Source organism: Bubalus bubalis, chromosome 9, assembly GCF_019923935.1.
Source record: "Bubalus bubalis isolate 160015118507 breed Murrah chromosome 9, NDDB_SH_1, whole genome shotgun sequence".
Classification (NCBI taxonomy): Eukaryota; Metazoa; Chordata; class Mammalia; order Artiodactyla; family Bovidae; genus Bubalus; species Bubalus bubalis.
Window position 1 is genome coordinate 7,681,344 of NC_059165.1, and position 18,520 is coordinate 7,699,863.

The following is an 18,520-nucleotide window of genomic DNA, read 5'->3' on the forward strand; positions in this document are numbered from 1 at the left end:
ACAAATGGCTGAGAAAAGAAGAGAAGCAAAAGGCAAAGGAGGAAAGTAAATAATATCCATCTGAATGTAGAGTTAAAAAGAATAGCAGGGGAGAAAAGAGCGCATCCCTATGTGAAAAATGCAAAGAAATAGAAGAAAACAATAGAATGGGTAAGACTAGAGAGCTCTTCAGGAAATTAGAGATACCAAGGGAACATATTATGCAAAGATGGACACAATAAAGGAGAGAAATGGCGTGGACCTAACCAAAACAGAAGATATTAAAAGGGGTGGCAAGAATACACAGCAGAACTATATTAAAAAAAATACCTTAATTACCCAGATAACCATGATGATGTGATCACTCACCTAGAGCCTAACATCTTAGAGTGGGAAGTCTAGTGCGCCTTAGCAAACAATGCTAATGGAGGTGATAGAATACCAGGTGAGCTATTTCAGATCTTAAAGATAATGCTGTTAAATGGCTGCACTCAATATGCCAGCAAATTTAGAAAACTCAGCAGTGGCAACAGGACCATAAAAAGTCAGTTTTCATTCCAATCCCAAAGAAAGGCAATGCCAAAGAATGTTCAAACTACCACAAAATTGCATTCATTTCACCTGCTAGCAAAGAAATGCTCACAATTCTCCAAGTTAGGATTCAACAATACATGAACTGAGAATTTCCAGATGTTCAATCTGGATTTAGAAAAGGCAGAGGAGCCAAAGATCAAATTGCCAACATCTCTTGCATCATAGAAACAGAAAAAGAATTCCAGAAAAATATCTACTTCTGCTTCATTGACTACATGGAAGCCTTTGACTGTGTGGATTACAACAAACTGTGGAAAATTCTTAAGAGATGGGAATATCAGACCACCTGACCTGCCTCCTGAAAAATGTGTATGCAGGTCAGAAAGCAACACTTAGAACTCTCATGGACCAACGGACTGGTTCCAAATTGGGAAAGAAGTATGTCAAGGCTGTATATTGTCACTGTGCTTATTTAACTTATATGCAGAGTACATCATGAGAAACGTTGGGCTTGATGAAGCATAAGCTGGAATCAAGACTGCTGGGAGAAATATCAATAACCTCAGATATGCAGATAACACCATCCTTATGGCAGAAAGTGAAGACAAACTAAGGAGCCTCTTGATGAAAGTGAAAGAGGAGAGTGAAAAAGTTGGCTCCAAAATCGCTGCAGATGGTTACTGCAGCCATGAAATTAAAAGACACTTACTCTTTGGAAGGAAAGTTCTTACAAACATAGACAACCTATTAAAAAGCAGAGACACTACTTTGCTGATAATGGTCCATATAGTCAAAGCTATGGTTTTTCCAGTAGTCAAGTATGGATGTGAGAGTTGGACTATAAAGAAAGCTGAGCGCCAAAGAATTGAGGCTTTTGAACTGTGGTGTTGGAGAAGACTCTTGAGAGTCCCTTGAACTGCAAGGGGATCCAACCAGTTCATCCTAAAGGAAATTAGTCCTGAATATTCATTGAAAAGACTGATGCTGAAGTTGAAGCTCCAAAACTTTGGTCACCTGATGTTAAGTGCCAATTCATTAGAGAAGATTCTGATGTTGTGAAAGACTGAAGGCAGGAGGAGAAGGGGACAAAAGAGGATGAGATGGTTGGATGGCACCACCAACTCAATGGACATGAGTTTGAGCAAGCTCCAGGAGATGATGAAGTACAGGGAAGCCTAGCATGCTGCAGTCCATGGGGTCACAAAGAGTCATACATGACTGAGTGACTGAACAACAAAGCACCTAAATTGACAAGGACGTTTGGTTCTAAGTGAGTAATCACACCATTGTGATTATCTGGGTTGTGAAGATCTTTTTTGTATACTTCTTCTATGTACTCTTGCCAACTCTTTTTAATATCTTCTGCTTCTGTTAGGTCCAAACCATTTCAGTCCTTTATCATGCCCATCTTTGCATGAAATATTCCCTTGGTATCTCTAATTTTCTTGAAGAGAACTCTAGTCTTTCCCATTCTATTGTTTTTCTCTATTTCTTTGCATTGATCACTGAGGAAGGCTTTCTTATTCATCCTTGTTATTCTTTGGAATTCTGCTTTCAAATGGATATATCTTTCCTTTTCTCCTTTGTCTTTTCCATCTTTTATTTTCTCAGCTATTTGTTAGGCATTCTCAGACAACCATTTTGCCTTTATGCATTTCTTTTTCTTGGGGATGGTCTTGATCATTCATAGTTCTTCAGGTACTCTATCAGATCTAATCCCTTTAATCTATTTGTCACTTCCACTGTATAGTTGCAAGGGATTTTATTTAGGTCACACCTGAATGGCCTAGTGGTTTTCCCTACTTTCTTCAGTTTAAGTCTGAATTTGGCAATAAGGAGTTCATGATCTCAGCCACAGTCAGCTCCCAGTCTTGTTTTTGCTGACTGTATACAGCTTCTCCATCTTTGGCTGCAAAGAATACAATCAATCTGCTTTCAGTGTTGGCCTTCTGGTGATGTCCATGTGTAGAGTCTTCTCTTGTGTTGTTGGAAGAGGGTGTTTGCTATGACCAGTGTGTTCTCTTGGCAAAACTCTATTAGTCTTTGCCCTGCTTCATTCTGTACTCCAAGGCCAAATTTGCCTGTTACTCCAGGTATTTCTTGACTTTCTACTTTCCCATTCCAGTCCCCTATAATGAAAAGGACATCTTTTTTAGGTGTTAGTTCTAGAAGGTCATGTAAGTCTTCATAGAACAGTTCAACTTCAGCTTCTACAGCATTACTGGTTGGGGCATAGACTTGGAGTACTGTGATATTGAATGGTTTGCCTTGGGAACGAACAGATCATTCTGTCATTTTTGAGACTGCATTCAAGTACTGCATTTTGGACTCCTTTGTTGACTATGATGACTACTCTATTTCTTCTAAGGGATTCTTGCCCACAATAGTAGATATAATGGTCATCTGAGTTAAACTACATTCCATTTTAGTTCACTGATTCCTAAAATGTTAATGTTCACTCTTGCCATCTCCTTCTTTGGCCACTTCCAATTTGCTTTGATTCATGGACCTAATATTCCAAGTTCCTATGCAATATTTCTATTTACACCATCAGAATCTACTTCAATCTCTACTTACATCCACAACTGGGTGTTGTTTTTGCTTTGGCTCCATCTCTTCATTCTTTCTGGAGTTATTTCTCCACTGAGTAGCATATTGGGCACCTACTAACCTGGGGAGTTCATCTTTAAGTCCTAACTTTTTGCCTTTTCATGCTCTTCACAGGGTTCATAAAGCAAGAATACTGAAATGGTTTTCCATTCCTTTCTCCAGTGAACCATGTTTTGTCAGAACTCTCCACCATGATGCATCCGTCTTGGGTGGCCTTATACGGCATGGCTCAAAGTTTCATTGAGTTAGACAAGGCTGTGGTCCCTGTGATCAGTTTGGTTAGTTTTCTGTGATTGTGGTTTTCATTCTGTCTGCCCTCTGATGGAGAAGGATAAGAGGCTTATGGAAGCTTCCTGATGGAGAGACTGACTGAGTGGGAAACTGAGTCTTGTTCTGATGAGCAGGGCCATGCTCAGTAAATCTTTAATCCAATTTTTTGTTGGTGGTCAGGCTGTGTTCCCTCTCTGTTGTTTGACCTGAGGAAAAACTATGGTGGAGGTAATGAAGATAATGGTGACCTCCTCCAAAAGGTCCCAAGCATGTACTGCTGCACTCAGTACCGCCAACTCTGTAGCAGGCCACCGCTGACCCACGCCTCTCCTGGAGACTCCTGGACACTCACGGGCAAGTCTGGGTCAGTCTCTTGTGGGATCACATTCCTTTCTCCTGGGTCCTGGTGTGCACAATATTTTGTTTGTGCCCTCAAAGAGTCTGTTTCCCCAGTCCTGTGTAAGTTGTGGTGGCTCTATGGTGAGGTTAATGGCAACCTCCTGGAATGTGAAGTCAAATGGGCCTTAGGAAGCATCACTACACACAAAGCTAGTGGAGGTGATAGAATTCCAGTTGAACTATTTCAAATCCTAAAAGATGATGCTGTGAAAGTTCTGCACTCAATATGCCAGCAAATTTGGAAAACTCAGCAGTGGCCACAGGAATGGAAAAGGTCAGTTTTAATTCCAATCCCGAAGACAGGCAATGCCAAAGAATGCTGAAACTACTGCATAATTTCACTCATCTCACACGCTAGTAAAGTAATGCTCAAAGTTCTTCAAGCCAGGCTTCAATGGTACATGAACTGTGAACTTCCAGATGTTCAAGGTGGATTTAGAAAAGGCAGAGGGACCAGAGATCCAGTTGCCAACATCTGTTGGATCATTGAAAAAGCAAGAGAGCTCCAAGAAAACATGTACTTCTGATTTATTGACTATGCTAAAGCCTTTGACAGTGTGGATCACAATAAACTGGAAAATTCTTCAAGAGATGTGAATACCAGACCACCTGACCTGCCTCCTGAGAAACCTGTATACAGGTCAAGAAACAACAGTTAGAAAGGGACATAAAACAGCAGACTGGTTTTTAATTGGGAAAGGAGTATGTCAAGGCTGTATATTGTCAGCCTGCTTATTTAACTTATATGCAGAGTACATCATGAGAAATACTGGGCTGGATGAAGCACAAGCTGGAATCAAGATTGCCAGGAGAAATATCAATAACCTCAGATATGCAGATGACACCACCCTTATTGGCATAAAGCTAAGAAGAACTAAACAGCCTCTTGATGAAAGTGAAAGAGGAAAGTGAAAAAGTTTGCTTAAAACTCAACATTCAGAAAACTAAGATCATGGCATCTGGTCCCATCACTTCATGGCAAATAGACGGGGAAACAATGGAAACAGTGAGAGACTTTATTTGGGGGGCCTCCAAAATCACTGAAGATGGTGATTGAAGCCATGAAATTAAAATACCCTTGCTTCTTGGAAGAAAAGCTGTGAGCAACCTAGACAGCATATTAAAAAGCAGAGATATTACTTTGCCAACAAAGGTCTGTCTAGTCAAAGCTGTAGTTTTTCCAGTAGTCATGTATGGATGTGAGAGTTGGACTATAAAGAAAGCTGAGCGCCAAAGAATTTATGCTTTTGAACTGTGGTGTTGGAGAAGACTCTTCAGGGTCCCCTTGGACAGCAAGGAGTTCATATCTGTCCATCCTAAAGGAAATCAGTCCTGAAAATTCACTGGAAGGACTGATGCTGAAACTGAAACTCCAATACTCTGGCCACCTGATGCGAAGAAGTGATTCATTGGAAAAGACCCTGATGCCGAGAAAGATTGAATACAGGAGGAGAAGGGGATGACAGAGGATGAGATGGTTGGATGCCATCACCGACTCAATGGACATGAGTTTGAGTAAGCTCCAGGAGTTGGTGATGGACAAGGAAGCCTGGCGTGCTGCAGTCCATGAGGTCGCATAGAGTCAGACACAACTGAGCTACTCTACTAAAACTGACAAGTGTTAGGGACAGCCTTTCAATATCTAGTATAAGATTTGAAATGTGAATATACTAAAATATCCAAATGTTACAGGGATCTGGTGATGAAAGATACAGCCTTTTACTGGTAAATCAATGACTGAAGACCCCATAGTTTACTAGTGATTGAAAAACAGTCCTACTCTCTAGCTCTGCTGTGTCCCTCCATATATACCAATCTTGACACAACCTCAGAAAGTCACCCACAAGCATGATCAACTCACAACTTATTCCTTCTTAAAAATACTTTGATAGCAGCAAGGTAAGCAAAACCAATATTTCAGCTAGACAGATGAGCCCATTTCCTGCTATCCTCAATGATAGTTTGTCAACAAAGTTTTACTTTTAGAAATAGGGCTAAATGTGTTTCACACATTCAATCAATCAGTAGTTTACAGAATTTCTAGGGAGCAAACCACCTAATGTACATTTTTAAAAATCATAATCTGGAGAATCACTCTTAACTCTGTGCAAACATTAAGTTATAAAATCCGTAAGATTGGAAAATTATGAAGATATGAAGTCTGATGAGCAATGGAAAATTTAAGCTGAGTATTTAAGAAAACTGCCTATTAGCAAGACCTATTAGATAATGGAATGGTACTTTTCTTAACCTCCATAAATTTCAAAAGTAAATTGCAAAATGTATTGGAAGAAAACGTTCTACCTTACCAAGGGAATAAAAGAAATAGTCCTTTCATCTCATGTTACTATAGTCTGCAAATTAGATGTATAAAATCAACCTACCCAAACTATGAACACGATAAGTCCAATATTAGACTTAGTCTGAGTTTCACTGGGAAAAGTTCCATTTCTAGAACCCCAGCCAAAAGCTGAATAATACCAATATGGAAATTTGGAGCAAAATCAATTGTTAAAGTTAGATTATGAGATTTTAACTGCCATTCTAAAACTACTTATACAGCCTTTCTATGTTACTTCCACTTGCCAAATCAACACCCAAGAGTCACTTTGACATTAAAAGAAAAAAAATAAATCCCAATTACACATCCAACTGTTGATTTACAAAGCAAAAGGCAACCTGTGATTTTGGCTTTAAAACCCAGTTCGCCTTAGGGATAGATGGATGAAAGAATTTTTATCCTACTGTTTAAGGGCTAATATTCCCACATTTCCATATCCCATTTAGGGCGGGCAGATTTTAGCACTTCAGCTGAAGTGGCATCACTTCATACAAAGTGCTTGAGTGGAGTAGGCAGCAAGTGGGAATGGGAAAATAAATGGCAGAGAAGCAAAGAGGCCGCTGCTGCAGGGAGCCTCCCATGCCAACTGCCCAAGGAAAATGCTTGTGAAAAGCCCATGTTTTTTCCATGAGCAACGGATGAGGATTTGAGAGTGAAACAGTAAATTGAGTGTCTGTCTTTTTACCTCTTACTAGAATTTCTTTGTTGTCCTTTGCATGGGGAAGGTTAACGGCTTAGCCTAATTCTTCACTCCAAGGAACTTTACAACCTGTCATTTGGTTACGGGCTAATGGGCCTTCTGGGATTTGACAGCTGAACGCTGAGCTCACTGGAGCAGGCTGCTCCTGGAGGGCTGGAAAAGAATGTTTGGGTTGGAGAGAAGGTGCTGGTCCAACTGCTTTTCCACCTGCAAAAACAGAACCTTTGGGGACAGTAGCACTTGCTGTTAACCGGGGATCCCAGGAATGAGAAAGGTGTTAAAGTAGCCAGCTCTTCTGTTTTGCCAAGGCTTTTCCGACTTTGCTGTTTTTGGCACAACTTTGAAATATCCCACTTCTCTCACCCTTCTCAAGCCTTTCCCTTTCCATTTCTCAGGGATGTTTTTAAGGACTGGGATGACAAGTCCAAACAGAGAGACAGAATTTTAAGAAGATGTGAAGGTCGCACTCCTGGGTTCCCCACATGCCTCTAAGCAGCACTCAGCTGTGGAGAGATGGAGGTGTTGGGGGGTGCTGGGGGGCTGCTGGGGGCTGGAGGGAGGTGCTGGGAGTTGTTGGGGGATGGAAGGAGGTGCTGGGGGGTGTTGGGGGCTGGAGGGAGGTGCTAGGGGGGTGTTGGGGGATGGAGTGAGGTGCTGGGGGGTGCTGGGGACTGGAGGGAGGTGCTGGGGTGGCGTTGGGGGCTGGAGGGAGGTGCTGGGAGGGTGTTGGGGGATGGAGTGAGGTGCTGGGGGGTGCTGGGGACTGGAGGGAGGTGCTGGGGTGGCGTTGGGGGCTGGAGGGAGGTGCTGGGGGGGTGCTGGGGACTGGAGGGAGGTGCTGGGGTGGTGTTGGGGGCTGGAGGGAGGTGCTGGGGGTGTTGGGGACTGGAGGGAGGTGCTGGGGGGTGTTGGGGGCTGGAGGGAGGTGCTGGGGGTGTTGGGGACTGGAGGGAGGTGCTGGGGGGGTGCTGGGGACTGGAGGGAGGTGCTGGAGTGGTGTTGAGTGCTGGAGGGCACTGCTGAGGCTGGGGTGGGGGATGAGGCAGTAGCCAACAACCATAAAAGGATCAAGTTGCCAGCCACCTCAACCTCCACTTCACATTGGAGAGGGACACTCTCAAACCCCTTGCTGACTAAATCACACAGAAAATTTCCAAACTTCATCAGTTCAAAGATCCAGATTTCACTCCGCAGGCTCTGAAAATCAAGTTGATACTTAACCATGTTGAATGCAGTACAACATTCCTTACGCGAGCCCCTGACAAATTGCTTCTTTTCTAAAATTTCCAATGAAAAACCTCAATCATCTGCACTGCCCTAAACCTAATGTTACTTTTTGATTATAAAACATACAATTAATTTTTCTTCTGTATCTCTTAAACTTTTTACTGTAAAAAATATAGAGAGCATAAGATACCATCATTTTAGCTATTTCAGTGTCTAAATCAATGGCATTAATTATGCTCACAGCACTGTGCAAACATCATCATTTCCAAAACCTTTTCATCATTCCTTACACAAACTCTATTTTTAAAAATATAATGTTTTTAAAGAATGCTTTTGGTATCCTGATTTCCATAAGTTGTGCTCAACACAGTCTCAAAATAATTACAGTAAGTAGTTATATAGGTGTTTTCTAAAAGGAAATGAATTAGCCTAAAATAATTATCTGGAAAGTGTGAAACCACTGTCACCTGTACGATCCATACTGTGGTTTTGATTAATTTCATCTAACTGATCAGGCATTTTTATATAATATAGAATTTCACTGATCAAGATTGGGTACGTAGATAATCATCCTAATAAATGAAAAAAAATGCTTAATGATAAAAATTAAAAAAGCAGATGTGACGAAAAGGCTAAAAATGTGAAATTACAAAGATGAGTGTGTCAGGCCAGAAGACTCAAAATATGATTAAATCTAGAATTCTAATATATTAGTATTAACAAAACATTTCCAAATTAATAATTCAAGTTGAAGGAAAATTTAGATGATCTTTTGGAATAGCTAGCTGTAAGTAAGGATCCAGAGTATAAGTTTAGCCAGTTCACATATAATGTTACCTCAGCCACTGATCGAATTGTTCTGTCTTTCAAAAAGCAGAAGTAAAATATGAAATATAGATTTACCAGTTTTAGGCACAGCTTCTCATTTTAGTCAATTCTTGCTCATTGATTAGTAAATCCAATCAATGGCAATGACAATTTGAGAAGTAAATCCCTCCATCAAATCTTAAATCTTGCACACTGCATCTCTGAAGTTCACCCTTTCCTTTCATCACCACGAATTTCAATGCCATGTGAGGTAAGCGCATCATCTATTTTAATCCTGTTGAAATGAATGGATGAACTTAAATAACAATGCAAGCCTTTTTCCAAATAGTGCTGTGATTCACTTTGAAGTGATAGTACTTTTAGGATTAAGATGTATACTTTCTGGTTCTTTGAGTAGTTGTCCTCTCTTTGTGTACTATATTAAGAAGAATTTAAAGCAAAACTAAGTCACATCTGCCTTCCAATTCAAGTCTTAAAGTCTTAAACAAATTTCTGCAAGAGCAGCCAACCCAGATCAAAAACTATTTTGAAGAAACTAAAACTACCATTTAGTAACTACAGACTATGCTTTTCTATCTAATCACTTGTGTTAGAGTGACTTCTGATAAAAACAGTCTTGAAAATATTTTCATCTATTATGACGTTGCCAGCATTAAAAAGAAAGAAGTTTGAAATACTGTTACAGAAGTAAACATTTAATTCTTGACTTGATGTTTACTGCATGAAAAAATGAATCCATCCAACATTTAAAACAGTTTTCTGAGATATTCAGAATATTTATTGCCAACAAGATATTTGTAAGAGGAAATATGTTAGTTTTTATTTAGAAGATATGGGATATGGTAAATAGCAATGTAATACAGCTTTCTGAAACTAGTTCTAGAAACAGTGACACATAAAACTATACTTAACTTATTTTAGATATAATTTAATTGCTAATGGCTTCTATTATAGAATTGTTCAAAATAAAATGTCAAAAGAAAAAATCTTCTAATATGTTACCACCTAAAGATAAACATTAATATTTCAGAATAGTTCTTCCCATATTTTCCTTCTATAATATATTTATTTTTCCTAACTCAAAAATAGTGTCAGTTATGAAAACTTGTATCAGTTCACTGACACAAAATAATAAAAGAAATAATAATAATAAATTGATGTTTTTAAAACCACATATTGCAATCATCTAATCACTGTAAATAAACTGGCATATATCCTTTGACTTCATTTTTGAATATTTATTTTATGTATTTTTCTCCAAACATATTTTAACAGTAATACTTTTGCTTTCCCCTAAATACAAAATTACTAAGTGCCTGATGCAAAAAAAAAAAAAAAAAATTGGCTAAGGGAGAGGAAAAAAGGATGTAATAAAATCATTCACAATCTTAGCCAAAAGAATGTACTGATAATTTTATACATATACTGATACAATCAATATACTTTGAATACTATGTACAGTACTTCTGTTACCCACAAATAGATTTGCAAATAGATGCCAATCTTTTTATTATGCTTCAGAATATCTCAAAACAGAATTGAAGGGTCAACTTGGGGAAAAAAAACAGAAACATTCTCTATTATCAGCACAAGCCATGATAAACGGTAAATCTCAATTTCAGCTATCAAGGCCCTCCCAATGTCTTCGTACCTTTCTAACAGATCATCTTCTACCCTTCACAAATACCCATCCGTTAGCAAATCAGCTCCCTTATTGTCTTTCATTTCCTCCTTGCTGGTTTCACCCATGCTATTCCCTATTCTTGCAACATTGCCTTCTTTGTTGCCATGGATGTTGTGGTTTCATGTTACTATGTGTACGTTTAACCAATCCAGTGTCTAGTCTTCCTACAGGCTTGAGTCAAAGCTTCCCCAAGAGGAATGTCCTTTTCCCCAGCTGTGAGACTATATTCCCTGACAGATATTTAAGGCAGGGTCTCAGACATAGGGAAACCAGAAAGGGACTTAAGTTATTAGAATAGGCCAAGCCATGGTAAGCAACAGGGGCATGGACGTTCGGTGGCTCAGTCATCTCTGACTCTTTGTGAGCCTATGGACTGTAGCCCTCCAGGCTTCTCTGTCCATGGGATTTCCCAGGCAAAAATACTGGAGTGGGTTGCCATTTCCTTCTCCAGGGGAGTTTCTCGACCCCGGAATCACACCCATATCTCCTACATTGGCAGGCAGAATCTTTACCGCTCAGCTACCTGGGAAGCCCAAGAAACAGGAAAAGGTACACAATTCCTGGAACCAGACAAGACCAGAAAAGGATCATACATCACTGGCTTTTGCAGACAGAATGAACTACTGCTTTTAGTCTCATGACTGGGAACAGGACTAATTTCTAACCAGGCCTAATGTTTTTCTTAGCGATGGCTAAATATCCCCAGCAGTAAAAACGAAATAAGCTGGAAGAGGAAACCAGGCAAGGCAATACTCTGAACAACTTAAGTCAGTGGAATGATGTGATGTAGATCCAGATTTTGTTGAGGCTTGAGGTCTGTATGATTTGTGTGGCTCACTAAGAAAAAGAATACAGAGTTATCAATACGGAGCCAGTTATGGAAGTGATCATTGCTTTGGAATGAGAAAGTCAATGCCAATGAAACACTGAAGCCATGGAGATTCGTGTCTGTCTATATTTTTAGATCTCTTTAGAAAATTTACAAATATGACTATATAAACATGCTTCCTGACAGCAGTCCACCTCTGATCTCTACCTAGAACATTCTACATCTCCCAAAACTCACAGAGGCCCGTTCAGGTAGAGGGTACCAAAGCTGAAGCACTGTTAGCTTCATGGCGAATTCACTTCTGGTTTTAATTGTAAAACTTCAGGCAATAGGAGCCAGATGGTGAGATCACTTTAGCAGACAAGGAGTCCTTCCTAATTTCCTTGAAAGTGCACCAAGTAGAATTCTCACTGAGTGCTATAAAGGTATTAAAAAAAATTGCAATACTCTGAAAGTACTATGATTTCTCAGAGGAAAGAGCCTCAGTGGAGGCTGTGGGACAGGGGTGAGGGGTGGGAAAGGTTTTCCAGAGCTGAGCCCTTAACAGTATCTTGGATTTCAACCCAGAGACAGAAAGCATTCAAGACAGGAATAAAAACAAGGATGAGCGAGCAGGGCAGCCCAAGGAAAAGCAAGAGTTTCAAGTGGAGTTTGATGCACAATATGTGGGGATTTTGGAGTAAGAAGAATGAGTGTAACCACAGACTGTCTCGGGATTTCAGAGGGTTTTGAGTTCTATGTTAAGAAGTGTGCACTGAATTCAGATGGCAATTAGAGCACAGAGTAAAAATGGGTTTTTTTTTTATTTCGTTTTGTGTGGGTTTTTTTTTTTTGGTAGAGGAAACCTGTAATGATATCCTTAGGTTATCATGTACGACATCAGCAGATCAACCAGAAAGTTGCCAGAGGTTTATTATTATAACACCTTAGATCCCAGTAGAGAAAATTTCATATATGTAGGGGTAGAGATTGAGAACCAGTCAAAGAAAAGGAAAATCGATAGGTTTCTTCCCATGGGGGGAAAACCGTGTAGGCTTGCAATGCTAGTAGTGACTTGATGGTGTTAACTGAAGAGGTCACTCCCAGTACTGAACTGAACTGAACTGAACTCCCAGTACAGGGAGGCACATCCCAGAGAGAGACTTTCTGAATCTGACTTTTGGCTCCATCATTTATAGTGTGATTTTCGATACGTTGCTCAGTCCTATGCCTCAGTTTTACCATCAATAGCATGGAGCTGGTAACATCTACCTCCCATTGCTGTGCTGAAAATCCACAGGTTGTCAGTTACCCTTGGTTTAGTTAATGTGGCTACGCTGTTCACTGCGGTTCTCATTACTCCTATTTCTGGTTCTCCTCTTTCAGAATACTGAAACAATCTCCCGCCCTCAGCGCAAAACTGGACTGCCGAGGGGGAATCCTCTCCTCAATCCAAATCTCTAAATCACAGTCAGCGCACTTTCAGAAGTTCCAATTTGATCATATCGTATCTGCCATAAGCTCAGGACAAAGGACACATTTCTTACATAGCCTGGTCTCTGTCTTTCTAAGCCATGTTCTGTTACTCTTCACCAAATATTTTATGATCCAGTCGTCCTGAACTCCAGACCAGTAGAAGTGGTTGCCCTTGTGGTTCCTTTGTAATTCTTCTACCTGGCTGATGTTTCCCCATCTTTGAACTCTTGGTTAGTGTCCCTCCCACTGGGATGCCTTACCCAACATTTGTGCTGGATTTAGCTGCCCTTCCTGGGAGTTTCCAGAGTGCTCCCTTCTTAATCACAGCCTGTAGCATACAGTATTAATAGTTCCTGCTTATAGATCTAGATTTTCTACAATAAATTCCTTGGAAGCGCAGACTAGGTTGCTCACTTTGAGCAACCAGTTCAGTTCAGTTCAGTCGCTCAGTCATGTCTGACTCTTTGCGACCCCAGGAACCGCAGCACGCCAGGCCTCCCTGTCCATCACCAACTCCCAGAGTTCACTCAAACTCATGTCCATCGAGTCGGTGATGCCATCCAGCCATCTCATCCTCTGTCGTCCCCTTCTCCTCCTGCCCCCAATCCCTCCCAGCATCAGAGTCTTTTCCAATGAGTCAACTCTTCGCATGAGGTGGCCAAAGTACTGGAGTTTCAGCTTTAGCATCATTCCTTCCAAAGAACACCCAGGACTGATCTCCTTCAGAATGGACTGGTTGAGCAACCAGGCTAGCAGTTAAAACCAAAGAAGCCTCACTGAAGAAACAGAGTTAAGAGTGGTGGTTTCCTTTGAGGAGGGGTTGACTACTGACTGCACAGGAGGAAAGCTTCTGGCATGATAGAAATCTCTGTCTTGATCTGAATGATGGTTACACAAGTATAGACATGTGTAGACATGTATTCAGTTGAATTCTTAAAATTTCTGTATTTCTTTTCCTTCACTGAAAATGTTTTATTCCTTACTTTTTAAAAATGAAAAAACAAACACATAAAAACACTGCAAGAAAGGCAAAACTCGTCTATACTCTTAGAAGTCAGGATGCTGGCACCCTTGGTGAGCTTGTAACTGGAAGGGAACAAGAGTAGGCATTTGGAAGGTCAGAAATTTTCTTTTACTTAATGCAAGTCCCTATTCCCTTGGTATTTTCTGTTAATGAAAATCTATCAAGCTGTACACTTACATGTACATAAATATATGCATATTTATGTAGGCATATTATACTTGACAGGTTAAAAGAGTAACAATGCTGCTGCTGCTGCTGCTAAGTCGCGGCAGTCGTGTCCGACTCTGTGTGACCCCATAGACAGCAGCCCAACAGGCTGTCCCTGGGACTCTCCAGGCAAGAACACTGGAGTGGGTTGCCATTTCCTTCTCAATGCATGAAAGTGAAAAGTGAAAGTGAAGTCACTCAATCGTGTCCGACTCTTAGCGACCCCATGGACGGTAGTCTTCCAGGCCCCTCCATCCAATGAGCGAGTAACAAATGTATATATCCCTATATGCTTGAGTGTTGTGATGTATGACATAAGAGCTCTTTATTTGTCATTTTTTTTAAAAAGTCAATTTCTTCAAAGCTCAGTCTCACCTAAGAATCAGCTGAAATAGAACTGGAAAACTCATTCTCTCTTTCCGTCCATACGTGTCGACAAACGTTTAGGAGGACAGACACGCATCGTTTACCTGGTGGCAGTGCATTTTCATAGCAGTTTTGCACAGCAGTGGATTGCAAACCTCTGAGAAACACAGCTCTTTCCACAAGTTATTTTTGACACACAAGCTTTAAGAACAATGGCTCAAATTACTTTTGGTGTAAAGCGTTTCTTCAATTACTTTCTTTCATAGATCTTCTCAGAGTCACAAAAATCTTTACACATTCCTCTTGCCTCAGATGAACTATTGTTTAAAACAAGACTTAAACAGAAATGTAATTTAGATGCTTCTACTAAAGATGTTCTTAAAACAGTCTCAGGGCCTAAAAAAAAAAAAAACAAAAACAGTTTCACAGACCTTGCCCAATTCCTCTATAGAGCATTTATGCATAATTTGGACTCTGTTTGCTATACCTATGCCAATAGCAGGAATTCTTAGCACAGGGGTACATTTAGCAGCCACATTGTGAATAGTATGAATAAAGGAATAAACATGACCTCAAATCAAAATATCAACACAATGCCCATAGCACCCCAAACCAGGAAGGAGCCTACAGCTAGAGGGTCCATGAACAGTGCTCAGAAAAACTTCAGTTAACGAATTGCAGTCAAGTCTGTGTTGAAGAGAAACCCATGGGTAAGCAACGGACCAGAATACAGGGCAGAAGCATCAAGCTAGGACTCAATCCCTCTACCTTACTCCACATTGTTTCAATGAACAGCCTAAACTGCAGTGTTTTTAAACAGAATAACATTTATCACAAATCTTGTTATATTATTGTAGACTTCAAAGTGCCAAGAATGCATTTTATTTAACTAAAAAAAAACAAAACCTTACTATTATGTTTTTGTAAATTCTCTTTTCCATGTATGACTGACCTTCCAAATACGTATGTCAACAACCCAGAAAGTACTGTATTTGGATAGGAATTTGGGGGCAGCTTTTCTTTTCCGCAAAAAGGCAAGATCTAGAAATGCATCAGTCATTCGTGCCAGTCTGTGGCAGTTCAAATTGCCAAAGGTGTTTGGTAAACTTTAATCACTGTCACAACTCTAAAGGTTACCGCGCAGCTCTGACACAGATTAATTACAAGAGCGCTGTGCAAACGTGAGGGGCTGCACGTGTGTGACCCTGACTATTGCCTTTTCCGGTGTATCAGCGTCAAGCTGAGCTACGTATAACAGTAACAATAGCAATAACAATAGCAGCACCAACAAAAGATGACAAACAAGATCAACATTTATCGTCACTGAGTGACAGATTTAGGAAAACCAGGCGTGTTTCGTAGTTTCCTGGTAAGGGTCCCACCTTTACTGCGCTGCCTCCTTTCACAATATGGTTGTCTGTATGCTAGTCATCATGTCCATATCCCAGGAAAAATTATTAGAGGGAATAAGTATGGAAATCGTATAATCTTTGAGGATATTTCCTGAGACTTACACATAACAGCTTTCATTAGTCAAAATGTATTTACAAGGTCATAACCAATGAAAGGAAAAATCAGTTCTGAGCTGGCTAGCAAGGTGGAAGTGAAAGTCGCTCAGTCATGTCCAGCTCTTTGCAGCCCCATGGACTATACATCCCTTGGAATTCTCCAGGCCAGAATACTAGAGTGGGCAGCCTTTACCTTCTCCATGGGATCTTCCCAACCCGGGGATCGAACCCAGGTCTCCCACATTGCAGGCAGATTCTTTACCAGCTGAGTCACCTGGGAAGCCCAACGACACTGGAGTGGGTAGCCTATCCCTCCTCTAGCAGATCTTCCCCACCCAGGAATCAAACCGGGGTCTCCTGCATTGCAGGCAAGTTCTTTACCAGCTGAGCTAAGGTAGTCAGCTAAAATTTGGGGTTCTTATTAATAGGCAAAGGAGGAAAACTGATATTGAGAGTATATACAATTTTTTCTCTTACTTTAGAAACTATAAAACAGACCCTTAGCCTCCTAGGAGGAAATTAAAAAAAAAAAAAAAAAAAAACCTACTAGATGATGCAAATAATTAAAATGAAAATATTCAAACTGTTATTTGCCTTAACATAAAAAAAGTGAAAGTGTTAGTCGCCGAGTCCTGTCTGACTCTTTGCGACCTCGTGGCTGAAGCCCACCAGGCTCCTCTCTCCATGGGATTCTCCAGGCAAGAACACTGACCCAGGGATCGAACCTACATTTCCCAGCTTGCAGGCAGATTCTTTACCATCTGAGCCACAAGGAAACCCATAATAGAAACAAAAATTAGTTAAATTTTATTTTGAACTGAATAATCCACTGACTTTCATAAATGTAAGTAAAGAAATCTTTCTCTGTATCAGACACATACAAAACTTTTCAAAACTGTGTAATTATAATCCTCTTGGTGGGGGAAGTACAAGAGGGGGCTGATTAATTTCTTTTAAAGAGAAAAGTTAACTTGGAAATAATTTCATCCCACTCCTAAATCAGAATTAATGCTCTGAGTTGGAAGTTATGCTGTCATATTTGAGAGCCACTGATTTGAACATACTATTTCTGGAAATGATTTCTTTTAGTAATTACTAACAGTTTATGAAAAGATCTGCAATTTTATTTTTCCAAGTGTTCGAGTAATCTTAACTCATCAAAATGCTAAAATCCTTTATATCAAAGCTGCCATGTAAAAAGCCTCCCTGTTCCCTGACAGCTGGAACCTCTTAGTGTGGGTCTGCAGCCTCAGCTCCACCCCAAGCCCTGGGACCCATCAGGCCTCTGAGCAGGAACCCAGAGCTCACTGTCCAGCCTGCAGCTCCACTCTGACCTGGCAACCAGGTTTCAGTAGCAGAAACCTCTGCCTTTTGCCCAATGCCAGGCTTCTTTCTTATCCAGCTCTAGGAATCCTTCCACAGTATACCAGACAGTGCCTGTCAAGACTGTAAATAAACCCTCCATTAATGGGAACACACTTCCTCGTCATGTAGCCCTGTATGCTGTTTATTTGAACACCCACTCATGGCTTTAGTAAATCAACACTGAAAGCTGACTACAAATCAAGCATGCTGCCAGACACTGATTAAACAACAACAAAGGCAAAGTCACCCGCCCTCTAATAGGAGAGACCGTTGTAACTACTAAAATGAGCTTTCTGGCAAAGAGTTAGATTTGGTCTCCTAGGGATTTTCACCCACTCTTCTTAAGTCTGAAGTATAAAGTCACATGGGAGAGATTTCCATTCAGACTTTCATAAAGCCACCCTCCAATCTGGAATATTTCAAATAGTATTATTGGGTTGGTCAAAAAGTTACTTTGGTTTTTACGTAAAAACAAAAGACACATTTTTTTCATTTTTACAAGAGCTTGATTGAACAGCTTATTCACCATTTTGTTCCACTACCTTCTGCCATTTTTCAGACAACTTCATAATTCGATCTCAAAACTTTTCATCTTTTGGAGCAAAGAACTGTTCCACTTGCCTTTTACAATCTTCCAGGAAATGGGAATTTTGTAAAGACCGAAATAAATGGACAACGGACGGTGCAACGTCTAGTGACTCTGGCAGATGAACCAGAACTCCCTAGCCAAGTTTAACAGTTTTTGCCTGGTCAACAAAGAAGCATGTGGTTTTGCATTATGATTGAAGATCATGCCTTTTCTCTTGATTAATTCTGGATGCTTTCTCTCGAGTGCAGCATTCATCTGGCCTGATCAGGAGCAACGACTTGTTGGAATTAATCATTTGGTTTTCTGGAAGGAGTTCATACTAGGAACTCCCTTCCAATCCCCAGCATATACACAACATCACCTTCTTTGGATGAAGACTGGCCTTTGGTGTGATTGGTGATGGTTCATTTTGCTTACCCCATGACCCCTTCCATTCCACATTATTGCATATCCACTTTTCACCACTCATCATAAATTGTTTTAAAAACAGAACGTTTTCATTACATTTCAGTAGAGAATCCCATGTGGAAATACAGCCAAGAGAGGTTTGTTTTTTTTTTTTTTTTTTTTGCTTATGTGGAACCCAAACATCACAGCAAGTAATA

General features: G+C 40.4%; 1 long non-coding RNA gene across 4 annotated transcripts in view; it reads right to left on the minus strand.

The window, feature by feature from the left end:
* Positions 1–18,520, minus strand: part of LOC112586804 — a 234,802-nt gene that overhangs the window by 73,105 nt on the left and 143,177 nt on the right. The window contains exon 4 of one of the 4 annotated variants that reach the window (XR_006641361.1): positions 14,615–14,849. The exons of the other annotated variants lie outside the window; for them this stretch is intronic. This is a non-coding gene — a long non-coding RNA (uncharacterized LOC112586804). Of the gene's footprint in view, positions 1–14,614; positions 14,850–18,520 lie in introns of those variants that run through there. 4 annotated transcript variants of the gene reach the window in all.